The sequence below is a fragment of the Mustela nivalis genome (genome assembly GCF_964662115.1).
Source record: "Mustela nivalis genome assembly, chromosome: 8".
NCBI lineage: Eukaryota > Metazoa > Chordata > Mammalia > Carnivora > Mustelidae > Mustela > Mustela nivalis.
The window spans coordinates 80,006,216-80,031,476 of record NC_139027.1 but is presented as its reverse complement, the minus strand read 5'-3'; the positions used below and the strand labels follow the sequence as shown (position 1 = coordinate 80,031,476).

Genomic DNA, 25,261 nt, shown 5'->3' with positions numbered 1-25,261 from the left:
CTTCTCAACTGGATTATTGTGAATGGCCTGTGTCTCTCTACCTAAATCACAACTTCTTTTTTTTTTTTTTTAAGATTTTATTTATTTATTTGATAGAGAGATAGCATAAGAGGGAACACAAGCAGGGGAAGTTTGAGAGAGAGAAGCAAGCTTCCCAGCAGAGCGGGAGCCTGATTTGGGGCTTGATCCCAGGACTCTGGAATCATGACCTGAGCTGAAGGCAGAAGCTTAATGACTGAGCCACCCAGGTGCCCATAAATCATAGCTTCTTTGTCACAGCCCTCTCCTCTGGCTATAGCTATGTGTTTTGGGTTACAGGTAGGGGTGTGGGGTTTACCTGTGGCTAGCAATGGCTTCCTGCTATTGTTAATCCTCATATCCTTCAGTATCCTTTACTGGTTTCTCCAGCCCTGACCAACAACATTTTTTAAGGTTTCTTTATTAAACTCTCCTCAATTACACAGTCTGAGTGAGTATGCCATCTGCTTCCTATAGGACCAAGTCTGGTACAATGTGCCCCTCCCCATTTGTCATATATAAGCAGAACAACACAATGTAATACAATGGATATAAGATGTAAGTCCATTGCAGAGTGAAATTATACATTTTGCAAAAGATGGTAAAATTTCATGGAGCAGATGGAAGTGGTGTTGCGGAACTGCTCAAGTCACATGTAAAACAATTATCTAATGCAGGTTAACAAAGTTTCTCCAGTGAAAAATTGAAGAGAAAATTAACACTTAGACATTTCAAAAGGGAGTGATTTTAATGTCAAAGGATTAAAAGAGACATTAGGCAAATACATGAATTCTTTGCTGCTGCTCCTTCTCTCTCTCTCCCTCTTCCTCCTCTCATTCTTCTTCTTTTCCTTCTTCTTCTCCTTCTCCTCCTCTTTCCTCTTCTTCCTTTACTCCTCCTCCTTCTTCTCCTTCTTCAATAAAAGAGATTATTTCTTTATGTTTATACCATAAAACTACGTGAAGTGAAGGATGTCCTTAGGTAGTACCCTACTCTTTTATCAAGAATGTTGCACCAAAATAGAAAAAGCCACCCAAATAGTACTCAGTTTCTTTCTTCTTTGTCTTAAGAATTAGCACATAATTACAATTACAACCTACATTTTAATAAATGTAGAATAAACTTACTTTCACAGTTTTTCTTTTTTTAAAATAAAATCACAATGAAACTTCTTCTCTACTGAGTATCAAATTTGGACCCCTACTTTATTATTTTTTTATATTTTTAAAAATTTATTTGACAGAGAGAGATCACAAGTAGGCAGAGAGAGAAGGGGAAGCAGGCTCCCCGCTGAGAGAGCCTGATGCGGGGCTCAATCCCAGGACCCTGAGATTATGACCTGAGCTGAAGGCAGAGGTTTAACCCACTGAGCCATCCAGGATCCCTGGACCCCCCCCCTTTAAATGGATTCACTGTAAGTGGCTTTTTTCCAGGATCAGTTATCTTTGGCTATGAGACCTCTGAACATTTTTGATTGAGTTCTATAGCGGGTAACTGGGGCAAGAGAGGACATCGCTTCCTTAAAATATTTTGAGGCATCCCTCTGGATTTGGTGTTGGCCTCTGTAGTCACACAGCCCAGGGTTTAGATCCCTGCTTCATCTACTGATAACCCCTTGGACTTGGCTAGGCTTCAGCCTTGGGAACCCCACCACTGAGTTCCATCTTTGAAAGACTTGACATAGGTTTCTGATATGTGTAAGCCCTCAGTTAACATCAGTTCCTACCAGAATTATTGAAATTATCATGTCATTAGTAGTTCTATTTAATATGTTGCTCTATTAAGCATTTTATCCATCTTACTAAAACTAAAATAGTAAATAATGCTTAATGTTTTTGTCGGTTTCAAAATGACTAGACTTAAAGAACAAAAGACCAGTGAAGTTAAAACTGAATTTCCACCTTTCAAAGAGAATAATGCCTAATTTATATAGAAAAATCAAAACAAGAAATATAAAGAAGGAGAAGCCTGAAAAATAATGGAAGAAACAATAAGTAAATTAATTTAGACAGTAAAAGTAAATAAGGGAAGCCAGGTAAACAAATACCAGGTGAAACATAAACTCTTGGGTGCCTAAGTGGTTCAGTTGGTTAAGTGTCCTATTCTTGGTTTCAGCTCAGGTCATGATCTCAGGGTCATGAGAAAAAGCCCTAAGTCGGGCTCCACACTGAGTATAGAACCTACTTGGGTTTCTCAGCCTGCCTCTCCTTCTGCCCCTCCCCCAACTCATGTGCTTGTTTTCTTGCTCGCTCTCTCTCTCTCTCTCAAAAAACCCCCAACAACATAAAGTCTAACAAACTACTAGGCTCCTAATATGTAAACCAAAATGACAAAGAAATGTTAAAATTAAACAAGTAAAGATAAGGAAAATGCTAAATATAAGGAATGTGATATTTCTATTCATACAAAGTCAAATTTGATGTCATGTGCACTACAATTATAATGAAAATTGAATCATCTTATAAATTAGTATAAGGTATAATCAATAACAAAATTAAATATTTTACAGGAATATCTATGTGTCCAAAAAATAGCATAAAATATACAAGCACCTAAATGTCTATCAATAGATGAGTGGATAAAAAAGATGTGGTACGTGTGAACACACACACACACACACACTCACTGAATATTATGCAGCAATATAAAAGAATGAGATCTTGCCATTTGCAAAACATGGATGGACCTAGAGAATCTTATGCTAAGTGAAACAAGTCAGACGGAGAAAGACAAATACCATATGATCTCACTTATATATGGAATTTAAGGAGCAAAACACATTAACAAACAAAGGAAAAGAGAAAAACAGACTCTTAAATACAGATAACAAACTGGTGGCTGCCAGAGGGGAGAATTATCAGGAATGGGCAAATGGGTAAAGGAGAGTAGGAGGTGCATACAGGCTTGCAGTTGGGGAATGAGCAAGTTTTGGGGATGAAGGATACAGTATAGGGAATATAGTCAATTGTATTATTATATCATTGTATTGTGACAGGAGGGAGCTACACATAATGGTGATCATAACATAATGTATAGCATTGTTGAATCACTGTGTTGTACACTTGAAACTAACATTGCATGTCAATTATATGTCAATAAAAATATATAGAAACAAACATCTTCAGATGATCAGAGTAATTAACAAAGTCCAAATTGAGGGATATGATAACATGCAATAATATCCTTAAAAATAAAAGTTATTTTAGCAGCAAAAACTGGAGTTATTTAGGAGTAGCAGGGAATTGCAATCAAGGACATGAAGGTATGGCAAAACCATAGGCAAGTCCAGCAAACAAAGGAGAGGAAAGTGTTTTTATGGAGCAGAAGTTTGGAGTTTTTGTTTTGAACAAAAATCCTTTAGAAGAATCACAAATTCAGGGTGATGGTGGTTTCTCATTGGCTGAGTTGAAGGAGTAGTCGAGATGCAGTATATAACTTTCCCTGGTGGGGTCCATAGCGGATGATTCTTTCCTGTTGATGATTCTTCCATTGGGTCTATAATTGACAATTCTTCCTATAATTGATGTTAAATATTAAGGTTCCCCTAGCCTCCCAACTTCACTTTAGTGAGATGTCCCTTTATTAATATTCATAGTATGTGTCCCCTAACAGCGTATTGAGCATGAAAGTAATAACCAACACTTAGCTTCCAAATTTTAGAACAGTGTTTCCTGACCAATAAGCACTCTTGTGCCTTGGGTCTCCTGAGCCGTGAAGCCATCTGCAGAGATGAAGGAAGCCGAAAACTTCAGGTTAGCCACCTCCAGTCTTGAGTAGCCTTCTCTGGCACTCTCAGGAGAACTGCTTGAGTAGATGGGAGTCTGATGGCATGCCCCACAGTACCTGAGATGAGATAGAAAATACAATGAGTTACATCTGGCTCTGTCATGGAGCAGGAACATTCAGGTAAGGTGTCCAAGCAGCACGGAACAAACTACAACAAGGATGTAGCTGGTAATTAGGGAGGATGAACAGGGATACACCCAGGCCCCAGCCCCAAATCTCTGTCATGGGTTTTGGATACTCCTTTCCCTTTTGGTAGATTTGCCTTTCAGTGCTAGCAACTGAGTGATTCCTCTAATGATATATGCACAAACCAAAAATGAGCGTATCATCACTATTTTCAAATATTGATATGAAGTTTCATTTGATACAAAATTCACTTCTACTTCACAATGTATTTCACCAAAGCAACTTTCAAGACAAGCAAAAGAAGACTTTTGGAGTCCTTAAATATCATTTTAACTATTTTAGAAGTTTCAATGGTTATTTATAATGGTTTAAATAATGGTTATTATTAAATAATGGTAGTAAATATTAAATAATATATAACTAAATATATAACTAAACATATAATAAATATATTTATATTTATATATTATATATGTTATATATAATGTGTTATATATGTATTTATATTTGTATATTTTATACATTATATAATATAAATATATAAATATAAATAAATGTTAAATTAAAAATGGCATAATGATAATTTATAAAAGTTGAATTTTTTCTGATCTATTCATGTAAACAAAGTTTACATCAATGGTAATGATGAAGTATTTTGAAGAAATTATTCTTTAAAAGTTTTGTCTAGGAATTGCACACAACATATAACAAGAGCATAAAAAATAGTGTTTATGAAAGTTAAAAGAATGATTACATTTAACCTATAGGAGAACTAATAATCTAGTCTTTATGTTAAAATATTAGTTTATAAAATAATAAGGCCAAGCAACACAAGTAACAAGATAGACACATACAAAATATCAGCTAACTTTCTGAATTGAAAGCCACATACCTGTTTTAAAGCTCAGGAGACCATTTGAAAATTTATTTTTGTAATGTAATGTAGTTAAACCTACATGGTATCAATTTAATGATTGTTTTTCCCACTGACATGATTTAATAACATGTATGAGGTCTTATCACTTGTCCTGTTCCTGTATTTTCAGCATCTCATTTGTATGCAAATTCTCTGGCATGCAACTTACTCTCTGGTAAAAGCAACCAACGGATTGAGTGTCTCCGTAATTATGTTCCATCCTTGTCTAGCCTATTTGTTTCTTATTATATCACTGCAGCACTCCCTGCTTCATGTTCCAGCCATGAATTACAGAGTGGATCCAGCGGTAATTTTTCTTATGGGTGATGGGCCACTCTACCTCCTTTGCCTTAAAGCGTTACACACTTACTCATACTTTCAAGACCAAGTGTATGAAGCTTGTTCCATCTTCCTTCTGATTGGGCCCTCAATAAATTTGTTGAGTGAGTGTATGAATGAAAATAAACTGCAGTTATGTAAAACTAAAGTTGACCTCAAATTCTGTCATGTGTTAACCTTGTCATGCTGTGTGGCCTTGAGCAAGTTGTAGTATCTCAGAGCTCAGTTGCCTCACAAAATGGGAAGCACAAAACACACCCTCTCATGGGAACAGAGCCGTTTCCAAGGCAGGTCATAAACTGTAAAGCCTGCCCTTTACAAGACCGATGCCACTGGGTGTATTTTGAGCTGGAAGCAAGAAGCGATGATAGAGGGTTGCAAAAAAGATGGGGACAAATGTGCCTAAGCAGGTTAGTGGCAGAATGTCCTACTCCAAGGACATCTTACTTCTCCAGCGTGAAAGCCAGGATTTCACTTCTGAACCAGGAAAGGCTGTGTTTGTGGGGCTGCTGTTCCCCTGAGCCCATTCTCTGTTTACTATGCAAAATTCTGGAGGCCTTCCTGGAGGAAAGCGGCTCTGCTTTGTGATAGGGGACAAGAGCACAAGAAATATGGCTTATCCTGTCCACCAGGACCTGGAAAGAAGCCCAAACTGGGTGTACTCACTGGACACCGAGGGGCCTCTTGAGTGAATCTCTACACAGAGTTGGGATGAAGAAGTGTGTTTGGGAATCTTACAATTCCTTTTTGGGTCAACAGCTAGAGTGGTAGTTAGGGTGAGGAAGGACCTCTACTGTAATTCTCAGCCAGAATGGGTGCCGACAGCCTATCCTGTCTGAGAGTTGGAATAGGTAGAGAGGATAAGTCCCAAGGGAGAAGGCCTACTGGGGTCCACACCAGGGAGGACTGTACAAGATCATGAATGCCCTGCCTCTAGGGACCTGTTGCTCCTCACATCCTATGTCTGCCTTCTCTTCTGCCCACCTGTTCACCCAGGGCGAGGCACATGGGGATGCTCCCTAAGAGGAACACTGGTGGGCTCCCCACCAGTGTTGGGGCAGCAAGCTTATGAAGAAGCAAAGTGGGGAGATCAGCCACTAGTGTTCAGCAACCTGCCAGTTGTGGGTTATTGCTGTGTGGGTGGTGAGAGGGGCCAGGAGGAGGAAAGGGGAGGAGGTGTGGCTGGGAAGTCCGCAGAGGTCGGTGCATAAACAGCTGGCAGAAAATGCCTTCTTTGAATTTCTGTTACAAATCCACACTAAAGAAGTAATTTTTTTTTTTTTAATAAAGTCATTCTGCCTCATTGAGAGTAGGTCTCCCTTGGTAGGAGATTTACAAAATATTCAGAGATTCAGAATAGTAAGAGAAACAATTGTTCCCCTCTACTTATTGAATACTTATCCCATGCATGCATGATGTTGTTTAATTTATGCAACTACTCTGGCATGAGTATTGTAGAGGTGAGGAGATTGAGCTTAAGTAATGTACTTAAGGCCACCCATGGAGAACATGAAACACTAGTTTCCACAGCTAGTAAATGGTAGAGGCAGGACTCAAACCCAGGTCTTTCTGATGCCAGAGCTCACCGTCTTAACCACCAAATTGCCCATGATACCCTCCAACATGGAGACAAATGCTGCAGGGCTCGCTGGCATGTGTCATGAATGACACCTCAAAGAGGAGTAATGAGGAAGGATTTTTAGTGTCTGTGGGGACTTGCCAGATAGTCCATGGAAGTAAAGGCATTCCCCAAAGAGGAATAACATGGGAAAAGAGTGACTTAAAGTAGCCTGGATGTTCAGGAAATTGCCAGTGGTGTGGGGTCTCAGGTGTTGAGGAAGGAAGGAGGTAGCGAGTGTGACAAGAGATGATATGGGAGAGAGGGCAGAGGCTACTGCATCAAACACCTTGTCCCCCAGTGCTGGAACGTTGGGATTTTCCTATAGGTGATGGGGAGCCACTAAAGAGTTTAAGGACTGAGACTGGGGTGCAGGGGTTGTAATGTTACATCATTTTTGCAGTCATTTCCAAAGAAAATTTGGAGACAGTTTGGAAAGCACTCTAGAGCCTGTCATCTGGGAGATGAGTTTAGAGACTAAATGTGTCCATGTTTCCTATCATGCATCCTCCTCAGTAAAGAAGCTTTCATGACAGATTCCCAGTGGACGTATGACTATTCACAAATGGTCACAATACAACTGTATTCAAACATTACCTGCATTAAAATGTACACAAAAAGAAGACACTAAAAATATAACATAAAAATAAATGTGAGTCTTGGGACTAGATGGAGCTGATAGTTGCACAATATTGCAAGTATATTCAATGTCACTGGATTGTGCATTTTAAAATGGTTAATGGTTAATTTTATGTTATGTGAATCTGACCTCAATACAAATAAATCAAGTAAGCATGAGTAGATATTTAAGACTTTTCTTACCCCAACTCTGAATGTTCTTGCACACCTTGGGTACACATGCCCCTTTGGGGGTGGGAGAATTGTTAATGAGACCTGAAGTCAGGGCCTGGCTATAGGAAAGGAGAAGAGGGAAGAATTTGAGGTGTGGTTTAAGAGGTCAATTGACAGGGCTTGGTAATGAAAGGTTGACAGGTGTGTGAGAAAGGAAAGAAGGCAGGAAGACTCCCCATTTCTGGTTTGAATATTTGAATATAAGAGAAAGGTTTCCCCCGGTTACCAGGGACCTGATGTGGTCAATACCTGGATAATTTCCCTGTGGTTGGCATAGACTGGGGTGGGCAGTTTCTAGATATGTCCAGAAGTGAATCCAGCCTGAGGATACAGATGAATGGCCCTGTTTGGACAAGGGTGATTGAGGGTCAAACCTGAAGAAGCTGTTTTAGCCAAGAACAAAACAAGAGGCCAGAAGTGGGCAAACTCAGGAGTGGGAAACAGGAGCAAGTTGGGAGCAAGGCAGGAAGGATTTCACAGGTTTCATGGAAAGGTTAGAGGCCAAGGTTTCACCATTTGAGCCAGGGTGCCTGGGGAACATCCTGGGAGAATAGCAGAGACTTGTGAATATATGGATGTGGGCTTGGGAAGAGCCACTTGTGGAGAACATTAACCACTAGATTAAACATAGAGCCCTGGGGAAGGACAAAAATTAAGATGTTGGCAGAGGAATGGAAACCTAACAATGAGAGAGATCACCTGACCTGAACCAGGAGAATGTGGAGTCATGGAGGCCAAGAGGGAAGGAAAGAAATGGTTCCTGGTGTCAAACACTGCAGGGGGACAGATAAGATAGGAACTAAGAAAGTGTCCATCTGTCAGCTCCTTGGTGACAGAAAGTATTCTAGAGACGAATGGGATAGAATGGAAGGGTGTGGGGCAAGAAGCCCTACTGTTGTGTGTTGACTAGTGAATAGAGGTGAGTTGGTAGAAACCCTGCAAGTAGAGCAGTCTTGGGTCATCTGATTACTGATCTGGTGGTTCTCTTTCTCTGGCAACACCTGCATTTATTGTTTAGTTGTGTCATGCATAGTTTTCATTTATTTTGCATTTAGAAAGTGGATAAGTCTTTTGGTTCTGGTCTCCTATGTATGGGCAGTTTGAGAAGCCAGCAGAGTTTCAGACAAGTCAAGTAGGCCATTTAAATCAATGTACTTGATGATAAGAATATATTTAAGGGATTCCAGAAATGTTCCTGGGATTCTTTTAAGGAGTCTGCACAGAGTTAGGGAGAGGCAGAATTGAAGAGAACTTCATTCCTGGCCTCCATGACCAACCACATTTTTCTGGTTTATGTCAGGTGGTCCCCCAGAATGCTTCCAGCCTTCTGGCAGACCTTGCCCTACAGTGGGTAACAGGAGGGCAGTTGGGTATCTGGTGAGGAAATGCCATCGGCTGGTTTAGTCACTCGCCTCCACACTTTCACATCCTCTATCAGCACCTGCACACTTTAGTCGTGACCACACATACTCTTCCTGTTTTTACAGAAAGTGTCATTCAGATAGCTTGCCAGTGAGACAGAAGCTCCACACACAGCCTCAGAAGAAAGAAGCTGAACGACTTATCTGAGAGGGAAAGAAGAGGAGCCTGTGAGTTGAGAGGTAAGATCAAGCCGGAGAGCATCTGGATCATCTGGGCTGCCATGGGTGGAGAAGAAGTAACCCTTGCTTTGTACCTTTTTTGGGGGGTTGCATCAGAGTAGCCTGGCAGCAGGGAGCACCCCATTGCACCCCATAGAGATAATTCAGCCTCGGGTGAATGGCTGGATAAACTGCTGAGGCAGACTCAGAACGCTATCAGAAAAGGTCACAGGAGGGGCGCCTGGGTGGCTCAGTGGGTTAAGCCGCTGCCTTCGGCTCAGGTCATGATCTCAGGGTCCTGGGATAGAGCCCCACGTCAGGCTCTCTGCTCCGCAGGGAGCCTGTTTCCTCCTGTCTCTCTCTCTCTGTCTGCCTCTCTGCCTACTTGTGATTTCTCTCTCTGTCAAATAAATAAAATCTTAAAAAAGAAAGAAAGAAAGAAAGAAAAAGTCACAGGATTCATGTGGGCACACATGTGAGGGATATGTAGTCTTGGTGTGGACATGCTGATACCCTTCATGATGATAGCTGGACATATGGGCCTTATGAACGGTGTGTCTGAACCTTATTTAGGCTGTTAGTTATACCCCCAAGTAGAGCCTATGACATGGCCACAGACTGGACCCCAGTGAATGGTCACAGAGAATGACCCAGAGGCCTGATTACAGGAAGGAAAGAATTGTGTGTGTTTTACCTTAAGGCCACCACTGCTTCTGTGTAAATAACTCAGAACAAATGACCTTCTCAACAATAGGGTCTGACAGCCCTAGCTCCTATTCTTTGGACAGCACATCATGTACACGCATGTATGTATGCTTGGGTGTGTGGACGTAGTGCATATACATATGGTACATTACATGTAATGTACACACACTTGTGTATACACATAGACACACATCTAATACAAAATAGCAATAGTGACAATATTTTCGAAACTAATGGTGTGATAAAGGATTTTTCCCCCTACTATGTGAATTCCTTGCTACTCACGCTCTTACAAATGTAAAAGTGAAATCATGTTTTGATATGCAGTTCATAATCCCTTTTACTCAAAGGGCTGGAAATTCTGAGGTAGAACCTGTTCAGGTACTCTGTGACCTGATACTACCACTAAAATAGCGTAAGCCATCTGTTAACTAATACCCACAACAGCAGAGAAGTGGCAGTAAGCTCGTTCTTTGAGTCTCGAGTGTACAACTAATTTTTTTTTTCAAATTATGCTCTCTGCTTTTCTCAGAAGCATTTGCCCCTTAGTGCAAAGTGATAAAGAGTTCCTTCCTTTACCTAGGTCCATCAGGGTTTCTCACCTCAGTGCTGATGTGAGGTTATTACAGTGAAAGTAACACAAACAGTATGCTAAGGTTTTGGGTTTGCTTCTGTCTACTGTGGTTCTCTTTCTCTGGGCAACACCTGCATTTAGTGTTTAGTTGTGTCATGCGTAGTTTTCATTTATTTTGCATTTAGAAAGTGGAAAAGCATACATTGTTCAGTCACTGGATTTCTGGGTTCCAATCTTTACTCTGACACTTGCTGTGACTTTGGACACGTCATTCATTGTACCTCTCTGCATCAGAGTACTGGCATCTGTACAATGGGTACAACAATAGTCTCTACCTCTTAAGTAAGGTTTAGCAGAGATGATACATGTCAAGTGCTTAGGAAGGTGCCTGGCTTATTGAAAGGGCTCAATAAGTCTTAGTGATCATTATTTATTATTATTACTAGTAGTAGTAGTAGTAGTAGTAGTATCATACCCTTTGCTGCAATTAAGCTGTCAGATTTGAAGGGAAATGGTAGGTGAGTGGGAAAGATTGAAGGTGGAGTGTGGGGTAGGTAAATGAGTGTATGGGGAGATACAGAGGAGGTCCGAGCAAGGATACCCAAGTGCAAGCCCTAACAAGGTGTAGTGGCGGGAGTGGAGGGTGGGAGGGCTGGCTAGGACAGGAGCCCGGGGCAGACCTACCCCTGAGTCCTGCTGGTGATCAGAGCAAGCTCTGGAGCTTAGCAGATTTGATAACACAGACTTCCATGTGCACAGCAACCTGGGCGGTAGAGACCTGTAACTGGCATCCAAATGAGAGTACATGGCATGGGGTTGGTGTCTGTCACGTGTGTGAACATGTTACATGTCATCTCATGTTGTTGTGTGAGAGCCCTGGGGATTGTGCCTAATTTAGAAGATAGCCAATAACTGGCCCAAGGGTGCAGAGCCAGGTGGGACCAGGCAGAGCTGGGTGGGACCAGGCAGAGCAGGGGTCTGACCATCTCCGACTCTGTGCTCCTGGCTGCCAGGATCACCTCTACAGTACTATGTGGTATTGAACTGTGACTGATAAGAAAGCCAGGTCCCAGAGAATTCAGGAACAAGTTCAAGGTCATGCTGAGATTTAACACTCTGGGGAGGAGCTGGATGCTGGTCTCTGATTTCTAGACCCTTTATTCTACACATTGGTTCAGAGGAAGAGCTTGCATCCTTGCATCCTGCCTCCTGAGGTTGACAGCTATGGGACTCCTTCGATAAATCACTTTCTCTTCCACGCTTCAGTTTCTTTTTCTGTAAATTCGGTATAATAGCCTGTCCTACTCAGTGCACAGGGTTTTAGGAGATTCCAGGGATGGTATATTTGCAAAACATGATTCTATTATTTCTTATTCATGTAGGAAAAACATGTGGAAAGTCACTTTCAGTCCAGGCAGTTAAAAGAAAAGGGAAAGGGAAAGTATAAATGATAGTGGTTCTTAATGATGCGTCATTAGGTACGATTTAGCTCATTCTTCCAAATAGCTGTTTTGCTCCCTGGTACTGATGTTCCATAATCTGTTGAATCATTACCATATATGGAAAGTTAATTTATTGCCAATTTTTGTAATATTACAAATCAAACTGCAGCGACTGTTCTACAAAACCTGTAGTACATTCTACCAGTTCTATTTTTTTGCAGATCTGATCAGCAAATGGTGTTCTCATTTTTGTTTTCATTGGCTTTTCCTTGATTATCAATGTGTTGATTACCAATGTTTTAAAACATAACTGCAAGAAAATAAAAACATTATCCCTCATCCAAAAAACAGCCCCAATCCATGTTCCTTTTAAAGTGAAGTAGCACCATTTTTCTCATGATTAAAATACAGACAGGTGTTTGTGTACAAATATGAACCCATTGAAAAGCGCCTTGCCAGAGATTCCTCTTTATACCTGTTATTGGTGCTAAAAATGGGGGGGGGGGCTATCATGAATACAAGACAACAGGACTCCTGCAATAACTAATAAACATGACAATTTGATTTATTAATGGTCCTCTGCTGTAGTCTGTTGACAGATTTTTCTTTATGGAAGAATTACCATAGTTTAAATATCTATCATATGGCACTTAATTCAATTGACAATATGTTACCAATTAGACCCTGCTTAAACTACCATCAGCCAGCAGACCAGGGAACATGTTAAGTAGGGTGACAATCAGATAACTAGTAAATGCTGGTGGCAGCTTTCTCAGGCCCAGGGAGCAGTGCTGAAACAATGGAAAATGGAGAGTGGAAAGGCAAATCTAGCATTTACTTTTCCCCATTCTGAACAAAGAAATTATTTCAGGTTCTCCTGAAAACGTATGAAGCCTTTGGGTTTGAGTTTATCATCACATGTGTGGATACTCACTCTCTCTTTTCCACCCCTCCATCCTCTTGCCTCCTTTGGTGGTAAATTTGCAAACTGAAAAGCATTCTACTCCCAAATCCTCTCTAAGGTGATAATGTCGAACTTCAGCTCAGTCATGATGTACCATTTAGTCATGTGTTTTAAGAGTGCCCCTTTCCCCAAGCACCAACTGTTGACCATGGTAAGAGAATTCTTGCTAAGTGGGATGAGCTGCTTTTCTTACCTTTGTCTTGGAATCTGGCTGTATCAGTCATGCGCTGTTGCAAGAGAGAAAAACCAAATTGAGCTGTGCTAAACAAAAAGGCAATCTTTTGGAACAGTTTGGGGGACAGGGGTTGACCAGGTATAAAGGAGAGCAGCGAGCGGGTCTGAAAGCCAAGTAGCCAAAACCAGTAAGAACACCATTAAGAACCACAGTAAAGGAAATGTGAACACTGTCTGTGTCCTGTAATATGGCCACCACTGTGACAGATATGACCTCAGTTGTCCCCACTTATGCACACCTATAGTGTGCATTTCATAGTCAGAAAATTTGTCATTTTCTGACTATGAAATGCACACTAGCCACAGCTTAAAGCTGTGTAGGCCACAGCCTTGCAAAGTAGATATTCACATAGAGAGAATAGAGGTTCTGAGGTTAAGTGACTTGCCCAAGTATGTACAGTTAGAGGCAAGGTCCAAACCCTGGCTTCCTGACTCTGAAACCTTCCACACTAGCCAGCCTTAAGGTGATCCTGAGTCCAGGCTGCACAGCAGCCCACATGGCATTATTTGAATTAAACCCTTTTTCCTCCAGGACACCACTGTGTGTGTGTGTGTGTGTGTCTGAGTGTGTGCATGTACACACATGTGTGTACTCTAGGCACATATACCAGGAAAAATGCTAAGAGGAAAGTTAGAGGCTCAGAGGAAAAACATCCCATATGTTATAACTTTGCCTGGGCTGTCCCTGTTTCTAAATACCGTGACAATATTTTTTGAAGCAAAGATCAAAGGACATATGGTCTGACTCGTGGGTTAACAAAGGGAAAATATTTGAAATTGGAAATATCTGGGACAATTTGAGATGTGAGGCTACAATAATTCTCAGAGCACCTGGAAATCATGGAGTTCTTTGTGAAACACTTTGAAATACTGGCATATTAAATCCCATTCTTCAAACTAGGAATAATTTTATCAGCAGAAATTAGGACAGCCTTATACACTGGCTATTTGATTCCATAGCTATGAAATTTTATGCCCATGAAAATAATAAAGGTGTGAATTCTGTTTGCATCACCTGTAAAATCATTAGAAATAATAAGAGAATTCTTCATACAAAAACAGATTTCTTAGAGCAAAAAAATAGCCAGTAAGAAAAACATAATGAGAAAAAGGGGATGTAATTCACAAAAGCCACAGCAATTTAAATACCTAGAAAAGAACTTAAGAGAAAACACATGAGACTATATGAAAAAAAATCTACTTAGGTTTGTGAAACATATAAATGGAAACACATAATGTGTGGAGACTAGATAAGCAGACTCAGTAATCACTCTCCAGACTAATTTGTATGCCAAAAATATATAAAATAAAATTTCCAGTGCATTTGGGGAAGAAGGGGATTTGAAAAAATTCCAATCTAAAATTCTGATGAATTTTAGATTAGAATAACCAAGATATTCTTGTGGGGGGAGAAGAAAAAGGGAGGGGGCAGGCATGGTGCTTGCCTTGTGGAGTATGAAAGTTTCAGTGGTCATATGATTCCAGATGGTTACACATATCAATGGGAGAGAAGAGAAAGTTCACACACACATACACTCACACATAGGCAAATTTAGTATATGATAAATATATTGAATTGGTAATATCAAGAACAAGGACAGTAATATTGAGAATGGTCTGTTCTCATTTGACTGGATTCTCTGGCAGATCTGACACAGTTATCACTCCTTCCTTACCAAAGCAACTTCCCCTTCTGTCTCCAGAACAGCACTTCTCTTCCTATCTCACTGGCCATCCTCTTCACTCCTTTGCCCCCTCCATTTTGGGTTCCTTCTCCAACTCTAACACATCCATAGAAGGTGGAGTGCTCAGGGCTCAGCCCCCCAACTTCAGATTTAATCCATCAACAACTCCCGTCCACGTGTCCTTTGAAATATATCCAGAACTGGATCACTTCCTACCTCATCAGCCTCTACCACTCTGGTCTCTTACCTGTTCTGCATACTGGTTTCCTTTCCACACTCTCTCTTCTTCCCTCTGTTCTCAGCACAGACCCAGAGGAATTCTTATAGAACAGTCAAATATTATGACTGCTCAAACTCCTCTAAGAGCTTTCTTCCTCATTGTTCCAGTTCTCTATTGCTGCATGACCAACTATCCCAAAACATGGTGGCTTAAGACAACATTTCAGTTTTGCTCAAGATACCATGGATCAGGAATTGAGGCATTTAGGTGTTGGACAGGCTAGAGGATCCCCTTCTTCTTTTTCACCCATGTGCCTGGTGCTTTGTGGCTCCTTGGCCTCTCTTTCTCCTCATGTGGCATCTCATTTTCCAGGGCTCCCCATGTGGCTTGGGCATTTTTTCCATTGTGATTGTCTTCTATGAGGCAGGAGAAGAAGCTGCCACACGACTTAGGGGCTATTCCTCAAACTGTTACAGCATCTCTCCTGACATATTTTATTGGCCAAAGCGGTTGCAAGGTCTGCCCAGATTCAGAGAGGTTGAGGGTATGACAATGCCTTATTGTAGACAAGCCCACAAGTTGTGGCTGTGGCCATTTTTGGGAAATGTGATCTGCTATGCTTATCCAGGGCCCAAATCCATATTGCTTATAATAACCTATCAGATCCTACATAATCTGACTCTGGCCATCCCTCTGACTTCTTGTAGTACTGTCTCCCCTAATTTGTGGTACTGCTTCAGCTAGAGTGGTCTCTTTGCCATTCTTGGAACACAGCAAGTATAATCTGACCTCATGGCCCAGCACCTACTGTTCCCTCTGCCTGGAATGCCCTTCTCTGGGTACACAGGTCACCTCTCACTTCCTTTGGGTCTCTACCCTAATATCACCATTTCAGAGAGACCTTCCTTACAGACCTACCACTCTGTGTAAAATAGCCATTCCAACCCCACCTTGTCCTCTGCATTTAACACCATCTAGCATACTTTATGTTTAGTTGCCCTTTTTGCCCCTCCCCATTATAATGTAATGTATCCCTTGGACCTAGAAAAATGTCTGCTCATCATAGGTTCTGGATAAGGATCTGTTGAATAAAGTTATGATTGGAAAAGTAACTTTCCAGTAAACAATACTGGGATACTGTCTAATTGTTGGGGGTGGTCAGCAGTAGAGTAAAATTAGATGCATACTAAACTAAAATGAATTCTAGAAAGATTTTAATGTATTAAAATAAGGCTTGAAAATTACTGGAGAAAATTTAGGTGAAGATTTAATAACCTTGGAGTGAGAAGAGTTTCTGTAAGTCTGATACTAAATAAGTGAAATATAAATAAAAATAAGGTTCGATTTGACTTTGTCAAAAACACCACACACACAGAAAATTAACAGCAAACTTCGAAAAATACTTCAATATATACTGTGTGCATACTATCATTAATAGATATGAAGCTTTATCAAATAAACTCAGATAAGTATATATAAAAGACTAATAAGCATTTGGGAAGAAAAATCCCATCAGCTCTGTGGTGGTGGGCAAGCTACACAGTTCTGTCAAAGTTGGTGCCATGTGGCTTCAGTGAGCAAATATCTGTCCCTTTCTTAGAATAGCACTTGGCATATAGTTAGTGCTTAATAACCACTGGCTTTTCCTATTATTATGATTTTCTAATGCCATTCATGACACAGAGATGGATCTTCTAAGTGTTTATTAATTGTTTCATTCCTTCATTCCCCGGGTGCACCTGTTAGCTGACTTCAGAGGCAGCACTCCGCTTTCTTCCGCCCATTGACTCATAAACATAATGAAGAGAAGGTGAAGTAGAAACCCTTTTATTCTTGAGAAATCTATTTTAAAAGGCAGCCTCTCCCAGGAAGACTGCATTTAAATCAAATCAATAATACTGACCTGAAAATCATACTCATTTGAGTAGTTAAGGGCCGAGAAAACACCATGTCACGCACTGAACCAATACTTCCTCTGTTTGGTAAGATCATCATCATCATCATCACCATCATTAAGTGTGTCTGTGAAGTCTGAGTTGCACAGGAGTAGTAGGCTGCCCTGCTCTTAAAGATATTGGGGATATGGGGCGCCTGGGTGGCTTAGTTGTTAAGCATCTGCCTTCAACTCAGCTCATGAGCCCAGGGTCCTGGGATCAAGTCCCACATCAGGCTCTCTGCTTAGCAGGAAGCCTGCTTCTCCCTCTCTCACTCCCCCTGCTTGTGTTCCCTCTCTCACTGTGTCTTTCTCTGTCAAATAAATAAAATCTTAAAAAAAATATATTGGGGAGCTGGAATGTTGAGTCCATTTTTTTTTTTTTTTTCCAAATGGCATATTTATAGTCTGAGGTCTGAGAAGCTCTGGGCTGGAAATGTTGCTATGGAATTTCTGGCCATTAATTTTATGAGCCTGTTATTCAGTCTTCATTGTTGTCTGACCTGCAATTATATTTTTGTGCTTTAGGAGATGCTCAACCATCTTTGTTTAGAAATAAAGAGTGAGCAGTTAACCTTCCTGACTGGTAAATGCCCTTTTGTTGACTCAACTGTCTTTGAGAATTGACGATGCCTCCATTGGGTTGTCCCGTGAGGCAGTTCAGTGATCACGTCTTCCAAAACTACATGGAAGGATTTTACTCACAGACCTTCTGAAAGAACCCCAAAAAACTTCGTACTTCTAGGCTTTCTGGAAATCAGTCTTTGGTACTGCCCCTTAAAAAACAGAAAGCCATGAGCCTTTGTTTCAGGACAATGAACATTTTAAGGATTGTAATAAGATTGGTGCAGGCAATGACCTGCATAGTGGCACACTGCTGAGTGTGTGAACAGGACTAAGATTCAGCTCACACTCCATTCACTCAGAGAAAAGGAAGTGTTTCTCCAGTTCTCGCGAAGGCCTTAGCATCTCACTAAGCCTCTGCCCACTGGCTACACCCTTGGGAGTGGTGTCTCTTATGCACGTACACAGGATAGGCATGGGTGAGAGGAGTACCCTATATGGTAGAAATCTGTGGTGCAGGGGAGGCAGGAATGGAGAGATAGCATGGAGCCTTGCCCACAGAGCAGTCTTGGGCAAATCAGTTTTAGAAAGGATGACATCCACAAACAGAAGATAGATGTAGATTGCATGAACCCTGATTGTATCATTGAGCTTCTAGAAACTTTTAGAAAATTCTTTGCATACCCTATTCAAATTTGGAGAATTCTGTGTTATTCATTATATTTCACATGCTACATGCCCTACCTAATAAGGAGCTACTGAAGGTGTGACATATGCAATATGCCTCCCTTAGGACAAGGATTCCTGCCAATGACACCTGGCCATGACACACCTCTTTCTCACAGACAGTGTGATTTGTATGAGGCAGAACAACATAGAGGCCATTGTAAAGGCTTTGATGAGGTTACATCTCAGCTCCAATCCCAGCTGTGCCTCCTAGTAAAAACTAACTTTAACAATCACTCATCTAACGCTTCCTATGTACCAGGCACTAGGAGCTCTGTAACCGTGTGCAAATGACTTTCCTTTCTGAGTCTCAGTTTACTCTTCAGTTCAAATAGAGATAATAGTACATCTGGGTTGTTGTGAGGATTTAATGAGGTTGTGTGCAGTGCATTCAGAGTACCTGGAACACACAGAGCACTCAGTAAAAAGCAGCTATTTTTTCTTATTTAGACACTGGACCCGTATCAACTTTAACGTACCTATTACTTGAAGACCAAGTAAATTAGACATGTTGGGAAGAGGGTTAATTCCTGAGATTGGTGGAGCATTTTGTGAATAACAATAGTAATTTTCTAAATGGCTCTGAGCAACTTGGAAAAGAGCATGCATGTAGCACAGGCCCTGGTGGTTTCCTAGAGAGTAAATTACCCATTGGAATGGCCTGACCATTACTTGCTCATAATGTGGACTGTTTTATATATATACTTAGTTATAGCACATTTGCCGGGAAAACTACTAGGGTGATGTTTTTACCTAAATAGCCAATTTTTTTGGTCTTGAATAAAGTGTCAAATAACTGTATATGATTTAGATTTTATGTTCAGCTGATTATTTACATCAGGAAGCATCAATCCAGAGTAATTGGCAAGTGGGTACACATTCAAATGATATGATGATATCTCTGCTACATTTTCCTACGATTCTGGGGAGAAAATCATTAGGGTTTCTTGTTTCAGAATCTCATCAAAATAGATCCTTTGGTTTTGTTAAGTGGTAGCTGCTGCAAAGATTGTCAGTGGTGGGAATGTAGCTGAAATCAGGGAAACTCTGACCCATTAGCTGTGGGCCTGTTTTCTGCCCAGCTGCTCTCTTGATGCCACATTCCTCGCTGGACTTCGTGGATGAACAGCTTGGGTTAGCAAAGGCGACAGATGGACTGAAGGTGCGTGACCATTGACCCTGACCTCTGACCCAATTCCTTCTGTCTGTACTCCAGAAATGTGTTTATGGAAAGAATAAACAAATTGAATATCTCAGGGTTGAACCTTAGAGGTCATCTGTTCTAACCATACTCTCCTTTTCCAACACATTTCAATAAATGGTCATCGATTCAGTTCAACTATCTCTGGCAACAAAAACCTCATGGCCCCTTGATATCACCATTTCTCTTCCAAAGAGTTCCAATCACCTGAAAGTTCTGCATTTCAAAGCGAAATCAGCCTTTTTGTCATTTTGACTCTTGTTTCTCATTTTGCCTTCTGGTGTAACAGTGAATAAATACAAGAATATGAGATTGACTTAGGCAAATCAACCAAGCATCCTCTGAGCCAAATAACAATAACCAACATTTATTAATCTCCAGTGGCATGGGTTGGAGGAAGCAGGTTCTGGAAAACTCATTGCTTGAACTCTGAAATTAGCCTTCCTTGAGTGGGTCACTCTGGTCATCTTTAACCAATCACAAAAACTATCTGAAGCCCCTTGAGAGTTTTTCCTATGAGAATGGGCAAGGCAGGGAGGGAGAGGGGAGAGAGAGAGAGAGAGAGTAAAAGAGAGAAATGAGGGATGTTATAGTTCATACTAAGGGAACTAGCAAGAGAAGCTCAAAGAGCTACCTACTTCATGATTGTTTTCTGACTAATGCTGACTCCTACATGAGATGTACACCTTCCTGAAAGTTACTTTGCCACTAGGTAAGTCATCAGCATCTAGTTGGGAGCAGGAACTTTTAGGGGATGGTCTTCCCATGCCATGTTTGTTCAGACTTTCAGAGCACTTGTATGGTAGGAGTGGGGTGCAATGGCTGAAGCTGAGAGATCAGGCAAAGTAGGGCCTGAGGTCACCTGAGGTCCCGGAGTCAACAAGAAGTGTCTGCAAGGAATTGAAAGACCTCAAGCCTTGTTCTGACTCTACCACCCAGCAGCCATGTGACCTTAGGCAAACATCCTCAACTTTTTTTTTTTTTTTTGAAGAAATTATTTATTTACTTGTCAGGGAGAAAGAGCACAAGCACGGGGAGCAGCAGGCAGAGCAGGCAGAAAGAGAAGTGGGCTCCCTGCTGAGCAAGGAGCCTCATGCAGGACTTGATCCCAGGACCCTGGGATCATGACCTGTGTCGAAGGCTGTCACTTAATGAACTGAGCCACCCAGGGGTCCCATCCTCAACCTTTTTGAGCCTAGTGTTCTTTACCTTTAAAAGGCAAAGAACCACCACCACCACCTTCCTCTCTAGGCCAGAGTGATGATGTGAGAATCTTAAGACAATGGGAGTAAATGACAATGAGCACCCAGCTGAGGTGACAGAGGGATCAGAACTGAACTTTTTTATTGAAATGTGAGAAATGCAGATCAGGCATCTTGGATTTTCTAAATAGCTGAGTCATGGGCACTCAACACTTGGCTGCATCATTTATTTTTTTCTCTGGATGAGTTGTGATTGCAGACTTACCTCCTAGTGATGATGGAATGATGAACCACTGTGCCACCCCCCAGGATTGCCAACAATTTTCCTATAACCTCATAAAGCAGCTGGCAGCTCATTGAAACAAATTTATATGCATCAGCACTGTTTTCATCTTATACTTTAAACAACTTTAATTAATAATACCCTCCTTTCCCAGTGTGTCAACAGAACTCCACCTTTTCATTTCGAAAGAACTTAAATAAATATAGAAATAAAATATTCAATTATTGGAACTAGAAATGAGAAAATATAATTGATTTGAGAGGTTTTTGCTACAAAAATTCCCCAGGGCCACTGACTACATTTTATTAAAAAATATCACACACTTATATTTCTACATTTCTTATGTAATAATTTTGAGTTCCTCTGGGGGAAAATAGCATTATTGAAGGAAAAATAATTATGACAAGTGTTAAAGATTAGTGAGCCAGATTCCCCTGGTGTGCAACCAACATCCTGGGAGTAAGTTAAGTGCCTTAGGAAGCTACATGAACTCTTGTCATTGAGTAAATTACTGCTTTGATGCACTAACAAGGACCCTAGTGGATTGGAAGAGTTCATTCAGCTTCCCAGAGCACCAAGCCTAATCCCTGTGCAGCATTTGTGCTCTGAGAGAATCTGGATCTGTGTTCATCCACATCTATTTCTGTATTCTAAGAATAGGCATTTCTTCAGGGTAGCACCCATATCTTTACAATTATCATCGGCATCTGGCCTGGCCCCATGCTCCTGAGAACCCAGTGAACACTCCTCTGGCTTCTTGAATAGAATGTGCCTTGCTACTGATCAATGCCTAAATTGCCCTCATAGTGTTTCTCTGCCTCCCTGTAAATCAGTACCACAACTTCCTGACAAGCATTAAAACTTGGATGAGAAAATCCAACTCTTCCCCGCAACATTCTCTGCACATCCTCTTCGACTTACACAATGAAGACACATAGTATGCTAAGTGGACCATATTCTACTTAGTCACTTAGTATGTAGTATTTTCTCCTTCTTTGGGAATTCAAAGTTATGAGATACTGAAAATCAAGTCCAGGAGACCAGTGCATTCCCGAACAGAGTTGTGTGCAAGCTGGTCCTAGGTGTAAGCACAGAGCCAGGAGAACCCAGCCTTATTGGTGATAAGGAAACAGAGAAGTCAGAGGCCTCACTTCGTTTTTCTTAAGCAATTCATCAGCATCCCTACATGGCCTGCCAAACCCTGTTAGACTTGGTCCCTGCCTACTTGCACAGGCTCACACTGAGCCTGCTGTATAGCACTTTTGCTCTAGTCACCTGGATCTTTTCTCCACCCAGGGTCTACACACGTGTTCCCACAGTCTGGAACTCTTTTTCCTCACCTGACTGATTTCTTTTCCAGATCGCCTTACTTTTCAATTCCCCAAGGAGCATCCCCATTAATGGCATGCTCCATTCTCTTGTGTTCTTTCACTATTATATATTTTTTTCATCAAAATAGTACCTTTATCTGGTAACCATTCAGAAGCCTCTGACCCTTCTCCTCCACACTCATATATTGTTTCCCAGAGTCACCTTCTTCCCACTCACCATTTATTAGTAGGTTGGTGTGCCCAGTGCCATTTTAGGCACAAGGGATACAACATTGGACAAAGGAGACAGACAATGTCCCGTTCTAAGAGGTCATTTCCATTTTCATTTCTTCTGTGCTTTGCTCTATATAGATAATATGCCTATAACTCTATTTTTTAAAACATGTATCAATAAAAGACATAATTTACAGACTCTTCAATATGAAAGTTCATCATTTGGCTAAGTTCTACGACCCTTGCCCCTTCTGCACAATCCTAGACATTCCCATTTATGGGCTACATTCCCATTCCCATTTATGGGACACATTCCCAAAATAAATGTGTCTGACATTTATTTTGTTATCTTTTGTTATATTTGTTGTCTGTTGTTCTTCCTGTGTTTGGATTTGTAATATAAAATATTATAGTAAATCTATTTTCTGTTTCATTAACTTTTGATAATACTGTATCTCTTGATTTCTCACTTTAAAAAGTAAAATTATTGATGACCCTACCCTTTTACCCACCTTCCAAATCTCATTTTTCAGGTAAACATGTGCCTTACATTTTGTCCAAAAGTCATAGCCTAATCTCCATGATTCATCCATAGATTGATCAAGTCATGTGTTAGGAATATTTTAAAGAAGTCTAACATTGTAAGGCCTGGGCCCACTGAGAAAGGATGTTCCCAGACTAAGGTTCAATGGAATTTCTCTCTCTTTGTTTTATCCTACAATATTGCCATGTTTTAGTTTGCTTCATGTGTGAATTATTATTTTATTAAACATTCCATTTTATTATACATTCTTTACCCTACCAGTGATGTCTGGAGTTTCCAATGGGTGCTTTTGGGGGTCTTTTTAAATTTTTGTCTTTGTGAATAATTTTCCCTAAGCCTATCTTTTCTATCAAGTCCCCCTTTTCTCCTAGAGACCTCCAACTTCCTACCATCCTTCTATTTCAATCTGTACTTGTAGCTCTCTGTGCCTTCTATTCAATGGTCATGGTGCCAATTTTTCCCACTGCTCTCAGGAGTCTGCATTGTAACTACAGATTCCTGGACCCTAAAACCTTCTTCTTCTTCTACTCTTTAGTTTCTCTGGGTATATATTTAAATACTTCTCAAAGAAAGGATGTATGGTAGATAAAGTTTGAGACCTTTTTGCCAGAAAAAATTATTCTGCCCTCATACTTGATTGACATCTGGCTGGGTATAAAAGCCTTTAGAAATTTCTATTTATCCTTGGTATTCTGCATATCAAAGGTGTTTCTAGGTATAGCTTTGTTTTCTTTAGTTGTTCTGGGCATTCAGAAGCTCTTCTAGTTCCGAAGAATTTTGTCCTTCAGCTTTGGAAATTTTTTCTTCAACTACTTTTTGATAATGTTTTTCATCTCCAAAACTGCATGAGAGATTTCCTAGGCTGAATTTCTGGTTTCTAGACTAATCTTTTCCCTCATAGTTTTCAGTTCTTTATCTTTTCCCCTCATGTTCTAAGATAGTAGGAAGAGTCTTTAGGTTTATTTTCTAGTTCTTTTGTAATTAATTTTTTTCTCAAACAGTACTATTTTTTAAAAATCTACAAGCATTTTCTTTCATTCTCTAATTGTTTCCTTTTCTTAGCATTTTGTCCCAATTTTAAGGATATCATATTTTCTCTAAAATTCCCCTTGCATATTAATTAGAGTGTTTTTGGTGTTGTCTTCTATTCCCTAATTGTCTTTTATCCCCCTTTCGGGGTTAGTTTCTGTCTTTTGTTGTTTTGTTGTTGTTGTTGGTGGTGGTGGGGTGTGTGTGTGTGTGTGTGTGTGTGTGTGTGTGATCTTGGGGTTTTGTTGTTGTTTTGTTTTTTGTTTTTTGTCTTTTTTTTTAATTTAATTTTATTTTTTCAGTTTTTTTTTCTTTTTTTTTTTCATGCTGCAGTTTTCCTTGTATGCCTGGTAATCCTTAGTTTCACATTTCCATTTAAGGGAGAAGGATTAAGTGACTTGTGTATTTCAAGTGTTTATCATTTGTAGGTCTATTTTCTGGCTGGATCTCTCTCCTTTAGAACTGTGAGTGGGATGGAATAGGGTGTGTCTGCTAGAAAACTTTTCTTTAGGGTAGCATGAGGGTGAGCTAAAACCATACTGAGGACTTCTAAATGCTAAAATCAGGAAGGCTTTATTCTAGTTTTCCAAATTGTAATGCCATTTTACAAAGAGGAAACTGAAGCTCAGAGACTTGTCTGTGCTTAAATAGCTAGAAAGTGATTAAGTCAAAATCTGAAATGCAGTTTGCCTGATGAACACATTTATTCTCATTTGACAAAACTAAATAAATTTCAGTGTAAATTGAAAATTAGTGTTAAATGAATAATTAGTTCTATCTTCTGTGTGAATATACACTTTCATATGCTATCTACATCAGGCTTCTGCCTTGATGGTCATATCTACAGTGGCACACCAGGGACTCTGTACCTTTCCACCCATGTAACAAGCCATTTTTTCTCTTGAACAATTAATCTACTCTCTGCTATTAAAGAAAATGAGATAATTAAATTTCACTCACACTCAGAAGGTATCTAAGCAGAATTAACAGTTTCAGAGGAACTATATGCTATGGAACTGGAGGGAATAATTTATCCCTGAGATGGTAGAAATTTCTTTAACTATTTTTAGTAGATGTTAAGAAAGCCACATTCTTTCTAATTCTAAGGTTCTGTCCTGATTCTGAAGGTCATGGCTATTTTGCTTTTTTAAAATCTATTTTTTGAGAATACTGTTG

General features: G+C 40.3%; 1 protein-coding gene and 1 long non-coding RNA gene across 18 annotated transcripts in view; one reads left to right on the top strand and one right to left on the bottom strand.

Moving 5' to 3' along the window:
- Positions 1-747: 747 nt before the first annotated feature.
- LOC309872639 lies at positions 748-13,149 on the bottom strand. Its single transcript, XR_014316034.1, has 2 exons — positions 13,114-13,149; positions 748-3,861 (listed from the first exon to the last, which is right to left on the bottom strand). It is a non-coding gene; the product is annotated as an uncharacterized lncRNA (long non-coding RNA).
- AFF3 (ALF transcription elongation factor 3) overlaps positions 8,984-25,261 on the top strand; it is a 571,712-nt gene continuing 555,434 nt past the window's right edge. For 6 of the 17 annotated variants that reach the window (XM_082747055.1, XM_082747040.1, XM_082747037.1 and 3 more), the window contains exon 1: positions 9,138-9,256. The gene's annotated coding sequence lies outside the window, so the exon portion shown is untranslated. Of the gene's footprint in view, positions 9,257-25,261 lie in introns of all 17 variants that reach the window. The other 11 variants (XM_082747047.1, XM_082747045.1, XM_082747035.1 and 8 more) reach the window with 8 other exon arrangements.